The 15,895-nt window shown below is 47.8% G+C and overlaps 2 protein-coding genes across 7 annotated transcripts in view; both read left to right on the top strand.

Annotated features, from left to right (window-relative positions):
* Positions 1-15,895, top strand: part of GSE1 (Gse1 coiled-coil protein) — a 1,027,427-nt gene that overhangs the window by 349,576 nt on the left and 661,956 nt on the right. The window lies entirely within an intron of this gene.
* Positions 1-15,895, top strand: part of LOC146776491 (uncharacterized) — a 131,150-nt gene that overhangs the window by 105,386 nt on the left and 9,869 nt on the right. The window lies entirely within an intron of this gene.

The raw sequence follows: 15,895 nt of genomic DNA, 5'->3' as shown, positions 1-15,895 counted from the left end.
CTGATGCAGGGTAACAGGTGCTAGGGAAGGCCGAGCGCCCCGTCATCTGGCGCTGTGGACAAGGAGCGAGGGGGGAGGCGCCGTGCCCTCTTGTACCACACTTACTCGGGGGGGGGGGGGGGGGGGGGGGGGTGAGGGTCGTAACAAGGCTTTAAAAGAGGGGTGGTGACAGAGCGGAGTGTTGGACCCACTGCCGCCCTCGGCTAGAACAAGGTTTCTAGCTGCGAGCAAAGCTTCTTAGCAGCAGACGGATTATAGCGGCCTGTAATTCAGGGTTTAGCAGAGACCGGTGAGCAGTGCAGAAGGCCACAGCTCTGTTCCTTTAAAGTCTGAGAGGATGTAGTCTGTGCCGCCCTGTGGGTCACAAGTTCACTTCTCAGGCAAGCCGATTTAGTCTGTCTATGCCTTTCTTCAGCCGACAACACACGGACCAATCAAAAACTGTTATAGGTTAGTGCTTTGCTTATTAAACTGCTATACCACCTCAAATCATCATTCATATTTACAGTTTCTAACACTTAGTGGGCATTAGAATGTCTACCATCTGCAGAATAATGGAATGGCAGATAGATCCAACAGCCAAACAGTGAAATCCAATCTCCCTAAAATGATTTCTGTAAATATCTTATTTTTATTCCTCTGTTCATTTCTCTTTCTTTAAAAGAAGAGTGTGTATTTTTTTGTCAGCTTGATTCTATTAATATTTCTGTCCTCCCTCCCGCCAAGAAAGCATGTGAAACCATACTTCAAAAACATTGACTCACTCCAAAGGCAAAACATGTACCATACATAAATATCTCTGTACAAAAATACTGACCTGCCCCTAACCCCTATATCAAGCCCACCCCATCCCGTCTTCCAATAACATATTTACATAGTTCTTCAAAAGGTGGGATAAGAATTTGGCTGGATATAGAAAGGTAAATCACACAGCATTAAGCATGTGTGTGAGTTTGTATCGGTCTTATTATACTTGTTTAGTGCAAACCTGGCCAAATATCAGCAGAGGGTGCAAACCTGGCCATATTAGCAGAGGGTGCAGACGTGGCCATATTAGCAGAGGTTGCAAACCTGGCCATATCAGCAGAGGTGCAAAACTGGCCATATAAGCAAAGGGTGCAAACCTGGCCATATCAGTAGAGGGTGCAAACCTGGCCAAATATCAGATGAGGGTTCTAGAGAGTCAGAGGCAAAAATACAATCAACAAGTGATTGGAGGGTAGCTGGGTTCGGAGACGAAAGTGGGCTGTTATTGCATGGCTGTTTAATATTCTTGGATGCGGGGAGTCTTCCGCTGTTCGAAGTTGGAGAAGGGTTGTGATGGCCCTCATCGAAATTAGAATGCCGCTCCAGATCCTGGGAGCAGTCTTGCTTATTTTTAGTTTTTACCCTTTGTTGTCACCAGTCTGACGGTTTCCTTTCCACAGTTGTGCCAAGAGCCACCAGAGGGGGTGAGCTTGTCAGTCAGATACACAGGAGTTCCTGTCGTGTATGATATGCTTATTGATAGTAGTCGTTTTTGACTCTGTTTTTGCAGTGTGTGATTTTTTTTTTTAGCCCATGGTTTTACTGGGAACCCCAGCCAGGTCTAACCAAGGCTGTTTATTCAACACTATGGTGATCCCTGTGAGAGTAACTGTGCCTTCTCTAATGGTAGGTTATGCACCTTTACACATCCTTCAACATTCAGGAACTAAAAGTGTAGCAGACTATTCATATAACAGTGAAACAGATAACCTATCCCCCAAAGCACTATCTCATACGTATCAAGTCATGGGAAGACCATAGACCAGGAATGACTTAGTGGAACCTGGAGATAAAATTCACATATTATTTGGAAGGAGTATTATCTTCAATAAAGTAAGTGCCAAAGGGATCACTGAGAGGAAGATTACTTCTTGCACATGTTCCATTTGTCTCATCAGGCGTCAGAGAAGATACAATGTGATGATCCACACTTCCTTTGGTTCTCAGGGGTACATCTGCTTAGCAGTGGAACAAGAAGACCGCCATATTTGATTCTAGAACCCTGTGCTGGAGAGGCTGCCTAATGGTCAGCTGTTTTGAAGGGTCTCCCTCCGTTTTCTTCGGATGAATTTCAGAATCCCCTGAAGTGTCTACCTCCTCCCCACTGCTTGGACACCTATTTGATACTGAAAGGTGTATGTTGGGTGACTGCAGCATACACCAACTGCTATGGAAGAGCAAGATGGGGAGCCAGTTGTGTTTTTAGGTGTGATATGGGGCGGTTGCAAGGATCCGGAAGAGTGATTTGGAGGGGGTGTGGTGTTTGGGTGGAATGGGATCGGAGGGCAGTGGTGGTTTGGAAGAGGGACAAGCTCTGGAGGAGGGAAACGAAGTTGGCTTACGCTTGCAGAAGCAAGAATTGGGAACCATGATGCACTGCAAGAGGTGGGTAGGGTGTATCTTGCTCCGGTGGCGCACATATGGCGTTTCTCAAACTGCTCTGAAGGCACATGGATGGGATTTGGTGGGCAAACGTGCTCTAGAAGATTTAGATGGGACAATACAGTGTTTTGCATAAGACAAAACAGTAAAAGCAAAGGAGCTGCGCTGGATAAAAAAAGCTGAATAAAAACATCTACTTCATAGATTAGTCAGCAAAAAGCAGCATCATGGCTGCTCATGTTCCCTTCTATATTGCAGTGGACTTTTATTTTCACACCAGAATCAAGCCATAAGTGCCTCATTGTGCACTCAGCACCTAACCCACCTTCACCAACATCATTGGTGCCCTTGTGGGCTCAGGCTGATCAGAGAAAGTGTACACCAAACATAACCTTACAAAGTAACTCGGCCGTTTGGAGAGAAGATGGAGTGGTCAAGCAGCTGAAGGCTGAGGGACCACAGGCGATGGCTCGGACCCGGCAAGGGGCACAGACTGCTCAGCTGGTGCACAGCCTCCTGCAAGCAAGCACACTGCAGGAAATATTTACTAACATTTCACGCAACGCAGGTCAGCTAGCAAAGTTGTTGCTCTGCGTTGCATGAGAGGGAGATAGCACAAATACAACATTTCTACTAAGATGGGGCATATTTCTGTGCATTACAGCTGTATCCTAGTGCTGGCACACTGTGTGCTGCCTAGCACCAACACAGGCACCCTTGCACCATGCTGCAAGGGTGTCTGCATTACCGGCAGGATTGTTATACGTTCCTGCACAAAAACAGTCCCTCGAAGCAATGTTCTCCTCTGCGGAATGTAGCATACATAGGAAGAGGCAGGAAGTAATGAGGATAAATAAAGATTTCTCTGCGTTACATCTGCTTCAAGGATGCACAGCTTTTTGTCTCTTTCCCAGGTTTACTCACCTTAGTAAATCTGAGATTACATCAAAATCCAAACGTGGATACCTGGGAGCGCCCATGCTCCACCCAAGGAACTCCTTCCCGACGCAAAGAAACACCAGGCAGTGCTGTGCTCTGCTTTGCATTACCGTGTATTTACTAAGCCATGCAAAGCACACAAAGCCATGCAAAGTGGCTTTCCATGGTGGCTTAGTAGATGCCAAAAGGGATTTTGCGTTGAGACTGCACCATAAAAGTGACCCAACCCCGAAGCAAAACATTAGCAAATGTGGGACAGAGGATTTTCCTGTTACATTGCCGAACTGAGCCCAGCCTTCCAGTTCTCCCATTTCAGAAGCTTTTGTGGGACTGGTGGCCAAAATGTTTACAGGGTTTTTAGGTCTCGCCTGACCCAACGCATGCGCTGGTCTGGCGAGACTTTTTGAGAGGGCTCCAAAAAGTGCTACCAGGCCAGCCTCTAGAGCTACAGTGCATGTGCGCGGGTGCGCGCGTCTCGCTTTACTACGATTACTTTCACTTTTGCAGCCGAGCGGCCGCTTTGATGTTTGATCACAATCACTTTCACGGCCGTGCCGCCGCTTTGATGTTTTCCATGAGGCTACAATAGATTGCAGCAGTTAAAACAAGCATTGGCATAGCCAATAGGTCTCGCTTTTGGGACCTTATAAGTGTTTAGTTATGCAACTGTTGCATGGCTAAACACTTATAAGGTCCCAAAGGCGAGACCTATTGGCTATGCCAATGCTTGTTATAGTTTACCATCCAAGTTGCAACACAGAATTAAAAAAATGAGTGTGCAAGAAAAAGGCAAACGCAGGATTTGGTGCCATTTAGCAGTGCTGCAGTGTTGCCTACGTCACAAAGTAAGAGGTCAGAACTGCTTTTTATTCTGTAAATAATAGATATGGTATTATGAGCGCCGCTCTGGAGCAAGAGTCCCTGCTACACTCTCCTTATGATGGCCTTACTGCCGAGGTGCTCTCTTGCTACAAAGGAAGCATAGCTGGGAGAAGATGCTCTTGGCCTCCTTAGAGTGACCTTTCATGTGTGTTCTCTCAGGGGAAGATTGTGTTAGCAGCTGTGAGCAGACGTCTCGGCCTCCTTAGAGTGACCTTCCATATGTGTTCCCTCAGGGGCTGTGAGAAGATGCTGATAGCAGCTGTGAGAAGATGTCTAGGCCTCCTTGAAGTGACCTTTCTTGTGTGTTCTCTCAGGGGCTGTGAGAAGATGCTGTTAGCAGCTGTGAGCAGATGTCTCGGCCTCCTTGGCGTGACCTTTCTTGTGTGTTCTCTCAGGGGCTGTGAGAAGATGCTCACGGCTTCCTTAGAGTGACCTTCCCTGTGTATTCTTTCAGCAGCTGTAAGGAGATGCACTTAGCAACTGTGAGAAGATTCTCTCAGCTTCCTTAGAGTGACCTTCCTAGTGTGTTTTCTCAGGGGCTGTGAGAAGATGCACTTAGCAACTGTGAGAAGGTGCTCTTGGCTTCCTTAGAGGGACCTCACCTGTGTGTTCTCTTAGCGACTGGGAGAAGTGTGGAAATGTACCTTTTTAGGGGTACGCTGGTGCAGGTTCACCCTTTTGTCCACGGGTTCAAAGACCAACAAAATAGAGATCAGCACCGGAGTTGTGAATAAATAACAAGTTTATTAATCACTCATGAGTGGGACCACATCCACACAGCACTCTCAAGTGCTGCCTGAGGTAGTACACTGTAGGCAAAAGAACACAGGGCTTTTATATAGGTTTTCTGCAGTGTAAGCTTGTGAACAGAAATAGGAAGAACACGTTTTAGAAATAGTTTTCAGCAAACAAGGGCAGATGAATAACCACTTGGTCAGCAAAGTGGGAGGGGGAGCAGGAGTGCTTATGGCAGCAGTAAATGGTTGACAGTTAACATCTGAGACCAGGTGCTCTGGCAGCTATAAACCCTCAGCACGTACATTGCTTTTAGCTGAGTCAGGAAGTCAACTAATACAGATAGCACAGGCAGAGTGAAAAGACGAAAGAATTACGAAGGAAACTTAAATGGACACCACAGCCAAAATGGCTGTCGTTTATGCCAAGTACAATAATACACGTTTTCCACAGAAGATGCTCTTGTCCGCCATAGGGCAGCCTTCCCCATGTGGTCTGAGCACCTGTGAGAAGATGCTCTCAGCAGTATTAGAGTGACCTTCCCCATGTGGTCTGAGCACCTGTGGGGAGATTGCCTCAGCAGTATTAGAGTGACTTTCCCCCATGTGCTCTGAGCATGCGTTAGAAGATGTTCTAATCAACTGTGAGACGATGGACAGGAGCCTTTTTGGGGCTACATTCCCCATGTCTTGTGAGTGGCTGTGAGAAGACACCAAGAAACTCCTTGGAGTGACCTTCCCTCTGTGCTCTGAGCATTTGTGGGAAGATGCTCAGGAGCCTCCTTAGGGCGACCTTCTCTGTGCGTTCTCTCAAAGGGTGTGAGGAGATGCTCTCGGCATTCATTGAGTGACATTCTTCATGTGTTATGGGCAGCTGTGAGAAGAGGCTCCGGATCCCCTATGGGGAAACTTTAAGTGCGCTCCAGCAGCTGTCAGGAGATGCTCCGAGGGGCTGTGAGAAGGTGCTCTTGTCCATCTTAGAGAAACCTTCCTCTTGTGCTCTGAGAGTCTTTGAGAAATGCTGCGCATCTCCTTAGAGTGTGCTTCCTGATGTGCTCTGAGGGGCTGTGGGAACATTCTCTGGAACACCATAGCGCGGCCTTCTCCATGTGCTCTGAGCATCTGTGAGAAGGTGCTCTAAGCCTCGTTAGAGTGATGCTCTGCATGTGCTCTGAGCATCTGTGAGAATATGTTTTCAGCCTCTTTAGAGTGACCTTCTCTATGTGTTCTGAGCATCTGTGAGAAAATGCTGTGAGCGACTTTGAGATGCTCAGGACCCTCCTTAGGACAACCTTCGCTGTGTGCTTTGAGCAGCTGTGAGAAGATGTTTTGAGTGGCTGTGATCAAATGCTCTGAGCCTCCTTAGATTACCCTCCTCCATGTATTCTCAGCAGCTGTGAGAAAATGCTCTTAGCCTCCTTGGCGTGAACTTCACCACATGCTCTCAGCTTCCTTTGAGTGATCTCCCTAGTGTGCTCTGAAAAGTTTCGAGAAGATGCTCGGAGCAGCTGTGAGAAGATGCTCTAAGCCTCCCTCGAGCAACCATCCCCATGCACTCTGGGTGACTGTGAGGAGATGCTCCGAGGGTCAGAGAAGATCCTCTGGGTGTCTTTAAAGGATCCTTCCAATGTGTTAGAGCAGCTGTGAGAAGATGCTTTAGGCCTCCTTAAAGCAACCTTCCTATGTGCTCGGAGTGGCTGTGAGAAGATGGCATTTACCACCTTAAGGTAATCTTCCACTTTTACTGAGAGCAAAGGTGAGAAAGATTCAATCAGATATTTATAAAGTAATGCATTTCACCCTGGAAGGTATGCGGGTGCTGAGGTCCCGCTGGTCTCAGTTGAAAAGCCAGGTCTTGAGTCCCCTTCTGAAGTCTGCCTAGAAGGGTTATGTGTGTGGGTCGAGGGGTAGGTCGTTCCAAACCTTGGTGGCAAGGTAAGAAAAGGAAAGACCTCTGCTGTGGCTTAGGCAAATTTGGGGGATGTGCATGAGTGCTAGGGTGGCAGAGCCAGGTGTCTGGCGGGTTGGTGGAAGTTCAGGCAGTGTTTGATGTATGCAGGTCCCTAGTTGTGTAGGGCCTTGTATGTCAGTGTGTCTGTAACTTGAAGTGGCATCTCTTCTGGACAGGGAGTCAATAGAGGTTCCTGAGTTGGGGAGTGCTGCGGGTCTGCTTGGGGGAGGTTGAGGATGAGTCTGGCTGCGCTTTGTATGGTCTGGAGGATCTTGAGGAGTTGGGTGGTAATACCGGTGTAGAGTGTATTTCCATAGTCTAGCTGGCTGGTGACGGGGGCCTGGGTGACAGTCTTTCTGGTGTTGGTGAGGCTCCATCTCAAGATTTTCCAGAGCATGTGGAGGGTGTGACTGTGTTGATTTGGTGCTTTATGGTGAGTTTTCTGTTAAGGATGATTCCGAGGTTGTGGGTGTGGTCTGTAGGACTGAGCTCAGGTGGTCACCAGGTGTGGTCCCACAGGGAGTTGTTCTTCCCGAAGATCAGCACATCCGTATTGTCCATGTTGAGCCTCAGGCAGTTGTTTTTCATCCAGTCAGTGACACTGGTCATGGCATTGTGGAAGTTTGTTTTAGTGGTGGAGTGGTCTTCGATGAGCGAGATGAGTTGAGTGTCGTCTGCATAGGATGTGATGTTGGGTCCATAGGTGCAGATGATGTCTGCTAGGGGTATCATGTAGGTGCTGAACAGGGTGGGGCTAAGGGACAATCCTTGGGATACGCCGCAGATGATGTCCTTGGGTTCCGAGGTGAGGGTTGGTAGGCGGATTCTCTGAGTTCATTCTGTGAGGAGGGATGTGAGCCAGGGCTCATCCCTGCCTCCCATTCACACGTCATGTCCCGCAGCTGTGCATAGATATATGATTCTGAGCAAGTGGGAGGGTATCCAGAGACCGCTAGGGACCTGAGGGCACTCAAGAAAAGACTTTGAAGAAATAAACTTTCTGTGAAGAAAAATGTATGTTTTACAAAAAATGCAGACTTGTGTGTTATTATTCTCCAATTGTCCCTTGTCTGACCAAGCAACTCTATTTTAAAAAGACAGCCTGTCAAAACATGCCACAGTAGAGGCAATTAATGGAAGGTGGGACCCCCTACACAGCCCTTTCCTTGCCCCTTTTGTATTGACCTTTGTGGGGGCGGCTGTCTGCCTGAAGGGGAGTCTAGCAGCTCAGAGGAGCTCTACTTTCTGTCCCCCTACTATCACATAAATTAAAAGGACTACGAGCAAGTATGCGGTGCAAAAGCACAATTCAATAATATACTAAAATTGTCAGTGGTATATGTATCCTTCTGACACCTACACAGTTCAACAAGGTCTGGCCATAGCAATTTTCAGGCCTGGTGAAATGTGCACACAAACACCAGCGCAGAAGTGCAGTGCTTATAACCATCCACCCGGCAGCAGCAGACCTGTGGCAGTAATGAAGAGCCGACCTTAGCTGGATGCCCACCGGATTAATCAACCAGCATCAAGTGTACCTTGTGACACCTCAACCGATACAGCATTACAACTAGTGCTTAATTTGAGCCAGTGGTTTCTGGTGCTCAGCACCCGCACTTAATTGTCAACACCGGCGCTTGCGGCAGCATGCCACAAGGTGACACTGTTTGGGATGACCACAAAAACAGTCAATTATTAACTCATTATACATTAAAAATGACTATTCTTATAGCTTTGGTGGCCTGGAATAATCCGAATTGTCACACTTGTAAGAGTGTGATAGTTAGTAGTCGCGTTGTTACTATCATTGGCAGCACAGACAGGGGCAAGTTGTGGTGCAAGTTGCAGGGGCCTCCTGATGAGAGCCCTGGCACTTGTATTTTTTTTTACAAATTAAGCACTGATTCAAACCAGCTTACGAGGGGGCACCCCACATCTGGAGACCAGAGTCCAGTGGGACGAAGCTCCCCCCGAGGTGGAGTGATCCCAGGCCAGCACTCAAGCGGCTCAGGTGTGCAATCATCCTAGGGATTGCAGAGGCACGGTACCTTTCACCTGGAGCCTCAGCTAAAATACTTCCAGAGAACTGATGTCTATGCCCCCTCTCACCATTTCTTGTTTGATTTTTAGCACCAAAGCCAATGGAACACCCTGTAGCCACGTACAAGAGAGCATCATGGCAATACAGTGTCATGTGGACCAATGTCGAACAGGGAAGCACTAGGGTGTGCTTGTCCGCGACTGCCAAACTAGGAAGTCGCAGGACAATAACTGGGAAATTGCAAATACCACGGCTGCTGAGCAACGCGTTGCCTTTGCAACGCAGGCGTAGCAACAAATGCTTCTGAACCACGCATTCCGTTTACAATGCAAGTCGTTACAACAACATTTTCAGTGCCTCTTGTACATTCAGTAGGAAAAGATTGGTCCCAGAGGCTGATAGGTGGAGCCCATTGTCCTTCTGTAAGGCAACCCTTATATTCTACATTGATATGGTTGTGTCTTATGAAACCCAAGCCCCATCCATTTTTCCTTTGAACTATTCTGTGGTGAAGTTGACCTGCCTGTGCAGTTATATTATTTCCTCCCAAGTATACCACTAAAACTACAAAGGCACTTTTCCTTCTTTAACGATAATCTGGCATAGTGTCTGAACAAGCTGGCCCAACACATGCAAGGGAAGCCGGTCATGTCATTGGCATGTTTGTAAAACCATGCTTCAACCCACTGAGCTGCCACTGGCACAAAGGGGAGTCCAATGGCCCATGCTCTCCACTCTATCAAAAAATAAATATGCAGTGACGGGCTTATTACAGTTTACTGGGTCCACTCAACAGCAAGGTATGAGTGAGAAAGCATTGTCCTTTCACCTGGGCAGTCCAAGTGAAACTGAACTGGGGACACAAAGTATTGATTAACTTCAAACCCAACGATGCTTACATTTTCTTTTTTGAGCAACACTCCAAAATGGCCGCCTCTTACATTTGAATCGGGTTGGAGGTGCAATATATTAGAATAGTCCACCTCACAAAATAACTTTCATTAACTACCACTGTACATCATGTATGACATCCATAGAGGGCCTTACACCAAGCAACAAAAGTCCAAGCCAGTGCCGTTACTGAACAAATAGCGTCTCATCTTGACCTTGTATCTGTTGGAGTCCCATCTGCCCAACTTGATCATTTTATCCAGAGGACTGGCCCTGAAGGCAGAAGTAGCACGGAGGACTGACCCCCAAGGCCTGGCTGGAGTAATGTTTACTGGGGCGGCTGTGGGTGTGTGAGCAGGCACCCATTATCTGGCTGAACTGGTGGTGTTTGTGGTGTGCTATCACCATGGCACAGAAGGCAAGGGTGCCGTGCAGGTCCAAATAAGCCTACGAAAAGATTTCGGAGTGGGGAGGGGGGCTAATTCTTCCAGCAATAGGCAGAGTGGAGATGCAGGGGCTCTAAGAAGGGGTGAAAACACAACAGGGCCTCATGAACAAGCAAAAGGTCTTTTAAAGACCTGTGAAGTGCTCTGGTGCGGCTGTGTGTGTCTGCCCTGGAAGCTGTCTCAGCCCGGGCTGCTACACACGAGGGGGTTGGGGGCTGAAGCCCTTGAGCCCTATGACAGGTTGGGAGCCTGCCGCTCTGTGCAGAACACTGGCCGCTCCGCTGCCTCTTCCCATAGCACACTGTAGCATCGCTGTGCATTACAGTGTCTATGCGGTTCTTGTGCAGCACGCTGTCTCTTCACTGTGCCCAGCACATCCCCAGCCTTTGCCTTCACTCCCTGCAGTAGAGTTTTACATTGTCTGTCTCTCTCTGCATATCTGCTGTGTATTACTTACACTGCCTCTCTCTGTCTGTCTCAGTATATGACACAGTTCCTCTCAGCCACACAGCTCTCCGTATTACACTGCCTGACACTCTGTGCATAGCATGACTCATAGCATGACATATCTCTCACGTCCATCTTTCTGTGTTACATTGCCGGTATCTCTGTGTGTAACACGGGTTGTCTCGCGGACATCAAGCTCTCTGTAATACACAGCCTGCCTTTGCGTATTTCTGCTCTGTATTACACCGCCTATCCTTGTGTATAACTCAGTTCCGTAATACACCACCTGTCTCTGTGTAACTCTGCCCTATATTACACCGCCTTGTTATGTGTGTAATTCTGCTCTGTAATACACCGCCTGCCTGTGTTTGTCACTCTGCTCTGTATTACACCGCCTGGTTGTGTGTGTAACTCTGCTCTGTAATACATCGCCTGGTCTGTGTATTACACCAACTGTCTCCGTTTGTAACTCTGCAATACACCGCCTGTCTGTGTGTTGAACTCTGCTCTGTATCATACCACCTACCTCAGTGTGTAACTAACTCTGCTCTGTAATACACCGCCTGCCTGTGTGTAACTCTTCTCTGTAATACACTACCTGTCTCTGTGTAACTCGCTCTGTATTACACCGCGTGTCTCAGCGTGTAACTCTGCTCTGTATTACACCGCCTGGTTCTGTGTGTAACTCTGCTCTGTAATACGCCGCCTGTCTCTGTAGTATACCGCCTGTCTCTTTGTGTAACTCCGCTCTGTAATATGCCGCCTGTCTGTGTGTAACTCTTCTCTGTAATACACCGCCTGTCTCTGTGAATAATCCTGCTCTATATTACATCTCCTGTCTGTGTGTAACTCTACTCTGTAGTGCACCCCCTGTCTCTGTGTATAACTCTGCTCTGTATTACACTGACTGTCTCTGTTTGTAACTCTGTGTGTTTACCTCTGCTCTGTATTATACCACCTGCCTCAGTGTGTAACTAACTCTGCTCTGTAATACACCGCCTGTCTGTGTGTAACTCTGCTCTGTATTACACCGCCTGGTTCTGTGTGTAACTCTGCTCTGTAATACGCCGCCTGTCTCTGTATTATACCGCCTGTCTCTTTGTGTAACTCCGCTCTGTAATATGCCGCCTGTCTGTGTGTAACTCTACTCTGTAATGCACCGCCTGTCTCTGTGTATCTCTGCTATCTATTACACCGCCTGTCTCTGTGTATAGCTCTGTATTACACCACCTGTCTCTGTGTTTCTCTGCTCAGTATTTCACTGCTTCTGACAGTGTATTGCTTGTCTCTCTGACATCCAGTTTTCTGTGTTACGTTACCTGTCTATCTGTGTATAACACTGCAGGTCTCGACCGTCCAGCGCTCTGTGTAGCATTGCCTGGCTGTCTCTTTTTATAAGACCGTTGATGTTCCCCACCTCTCTCCACATGTTCACAGCTGCCTCGCTCCGCCCCGCCCCCGGCTGTCACTCCTGGCGGGGCAGCAGAGGGCGTGTGAAGACCAGGCACCGGGAATCCTCCAGTGCGCTGGAGGGGGCGGTGGGGTGAGTCCCTGTCACTTCCAATGAAGCCAGAGGCCTCTTCCGCCGCGTGCACCCGGCTGGCAGTCAGCGGCAGCTGCGCTCTCCTGCACACAGCCTCGCCCTGCCCCCCCCCTCCCCCTGTACTCAGAAAACAGAACTATAATATGAATCCTGGAGGTGGCTGCTTTAGTGGCCTCCTGTTTTCAGAGGTCTGAGGGGGGCTGGGGCTCGGCCTTTATTTAGGGACAGGGCTCACTAAGGCTCTGAACAGTGCCTCCGAAATGTTAAGGGGGCTGGGTCCGAGTCAGTCACATGGCTGCCTCCAGACAAATTCCTGCAAAAAACTGACATTGGGTATGGCTATGTTAAGACACAGGCCTGTATCATGTAATGGCGGGAGGGCTGGGGAGGAAACAGCAGTACTTTAAATTGACAGTTACTCTCCGGTACTGAGTACCTGCACTTCTTTAATTAGAAAGGGAGCGTGCCAGTACTTCTCAGCACTTCAGCGGTATACTTACGGGAGAGTGCTGGCACTTCTCAGGAGCAAACAAGTACTCTAGCGAGTGAGTACCTGCACTTCTATAGCTCAGTTTAAATCACTGACAAGCAGTGATGTGGCAGGCGCCCTGATCAACCTAAGGGTGCCCACCTTTCATATTTCATGCATATGTTAAGTCTTACAGGGCCTGTGAGGCAAAGAAGGGCAGACCAGGCGGGCACTCTGAGGCTCACGCCTAGAAGCCAAGTCTCACTAGTTGAGTGTGAATGTCACGCTTGGAAGAATAGGCTCTCTCCCTGGGTTTGAATCTCACGCTTGGAAGCACAGTCTCACCCCCTGATTAAGACTCTCGCACCTGTAAGTAGCTGAGTATGGGTCGCACGACCGTAAGCATAGAACGTTAGATGTGTAGGTGTTGCGCACATAGAAACATGGTTTCACTTTCTAGGCGCTAGAGGCGCACACGTTTGGTACTCTCAGCTTTGGAGTTTGCATTCAGTATTGCATCAAGGTACACTCTTAGATCACACATGTAAGCTTCTGCCTGAAGCATAACGTGCATGCACGGCTGAGAGGTAAGAGGCCGCGCAGGAGCAGTGGCATAGGAACGGGGTGCAGTGGGTGCGGCCCGCCCAAGGTGTCATCACTGAGTGGGGTGACAATGGCACTGAGGGGGGTGACAAAATGGCAATTGTGTAATTATCTTTTTTCCCCTTATTTTAATAATTTCAATGTGGGCGGGGGGAGGGGGAGACAAAACAAATTCTGCACTGGGTACCACCTGACCTTGCTACGCCACTGCGCATGAGACAGCAGCGTGCTAGCGCACACTTCTAGTAACAATAGCAGGCTCTCCATGACAGGCTTTGTCCTGATGGAAGCGTCCTCTTTGTAGCGCCGGGATGGCGTTCCTGCCTCCCGGGTTCTTGCCGGCTGCTTTACCGCTTGAAGTGCCTGTCTCAGCCCCTCCCCCCAGCTCGTGCAGATGGCGGCGCCAGAGCTTCTCATTTAAGGCCCAGTGTGAGATGGAGGGTATGCAGGCAGAGTGATAATAGGGGAGGGGAGATGCGCGCTGGACCCAGTATGAGCACTCAGAAATACCTTTTATTTGTAAGCCTCCTGGCCCCGGAGGGCAGGTGCGCTAGGCCTGATGGAGACGGGGGGATATAGGAGGCGGATATGCATGGAAGGCTCGAAAAACAAGACAAAGCACCTCTCCTAATAGCCCTGGAAATCTGCAAACAAGATGCATAACCGACGCAACGGCTGGGCCGTGCACCTGTGATTTTGTTCTTTACCTGCCTTCTTTAACTTGCACTCTTGCCCTGTATGTCCTTTTTCAAGCAGCAGCGCCCCCTGGTGGTAGGAACAGGAACGGCCATAAAAGTGTTTTTTAGGTCTTGCCTAGGCAGCGCTTGCGCTGTTTCTTCGAGACATGCTGAATTCTATATCAGGATATGGCGAGAAAGCTCCCCCCATCCTTTTAATTGGCTCCTGTACCTGTCCTTTGTAAATGGTGGCTTTTCATTGATTGGTCAATAGGCTTAGTAGTCCCTCCTTAGTACCGCCTTGTCTCTTCTTGTAACCTCCCATGAGGACACCCCCTGTTACATGTGTTGTTACTCCCTAGGTTTTAATTACAGCCTTAAGGCACTATTTTTTTAAAAGGCTTCAGGCAGGACACACACTTGGCCCTAAGCTAGCCTGGCAGTGGTTACTTCACTCACTAGAACATCTCACATTTATATGAGACCGTCTATAAATTTCCCTTCATCAGCTCCACACAGAGTACAACCTAATCTGAAATTATTGTAATAATTCTTTTTTCACTTTTCAAAGCTGCTAATTGTATATATGGACATAGCTATTTGAATGTACTCTTAGTACTGTCTTGCATGCAATGCATTATGGGTAGAGTGGATTTACCATATCTTCTGGAGGGTGCAGTACCACATGTGACCAAAAGAGGTCCCCTTTTCACCACATATGGTTCTGCACCTTACAACATGACTAGGTAAAAAACATTGCCATTTATTTATAATGCCAATAACTCCAACTTTGTAGACATGCAGTGCTGGTGCCTTTCTCACTAGGGACCTCTAGGAGCAGCTTGCGGCACTGCACTGAAACATATAATGCTGGTGCCTTGCTCACTAGGGACCTCTAGGAGCAGCTTGCGGTACTGCACCTAGACAAGCAATGCTGGTTCCTGGTTCACTACGCAAGCATTTGCAATGCTCTAGGTCTCGCATTACTGAAAGTATGAGCTATTGGCGTTGCATTATTATTTGCAATGCCAATACCTCAAACTATCAGTAATGCAAGACCTATTGCATTGCAAATGCTTGTTTTGTTTGTTTACACTGTGACTTTATAGAAAGCAGAGCAACTCAAAGTCAAGGTCAGACATGTATGATATTAAATCTATTCTATTCTTAATGTATACTTACAGTGTGATATGAATTTACTTCTTGGACACTATGAACTGAGGTATAAAATATAAAAGAAATGAAGTAAGCACAACAGTAGAAGAGTCCTACAAAAATAAAGTTTAATTGACAAAGTCACAAGAGGACATTATTTGAGCAGTTAGCACCATGATATCGATTTATTAATCATTATTTAATTTTTCTCTTAGACAAACTGTATGAGGGAGTTCTAGAAGGATGTTGATACATAGTCTGGGTTTGCCCACTGTAGAAAACTGGCTGTGGAACCCCGTACATAGGAGAGAGAGTGTGTGGTGTGTGTGTGCGTGTGTGTCTCTAAAACCATTTCTCCTTTTTTCAACGACTAGCAAAGATTAGACCCTGTCCCACATCGAACTTTGCCAAATTGCTTTTTTGTGATAAATCTACCCGGGTGCGGTTGCCTGGACCCTTCACTGGTCCACAGGGACTCACTCCATATAACATTTTCAGGATAACATCTGACATTGTGAATTGTTAACATTTAGGCCCTCATACCCTGGTGCAGGGTTAATACTAGTCATTGTACAAATAAGGTTTTGCACCCAAATCCTCGTTACAAGAACTATGCATATTTTGAAAGGACTTGGTGGTTTTGTCCATGCACACGTTGCCTGTTACAGCCCAGTGATATGCATCGAAGAACAGGAGAAAACGTGCTGT

The sequence above is a fragment of the Triturus cristatus genome, chromosome 12 (assembly GCF_964204655.1).
Source record: "Triturus cristatus chromosome 12, aTriCri1.1, whole genome shotgun sequence".
NCBI lineage: Eukaryota > Metazoa > Chordata > Amphibia > Caudata > Salamandridae > Triturus > Triturus cristatus.
This window is presented reverse-complemented; position numbering and strand designations above follow the sequence as displayed.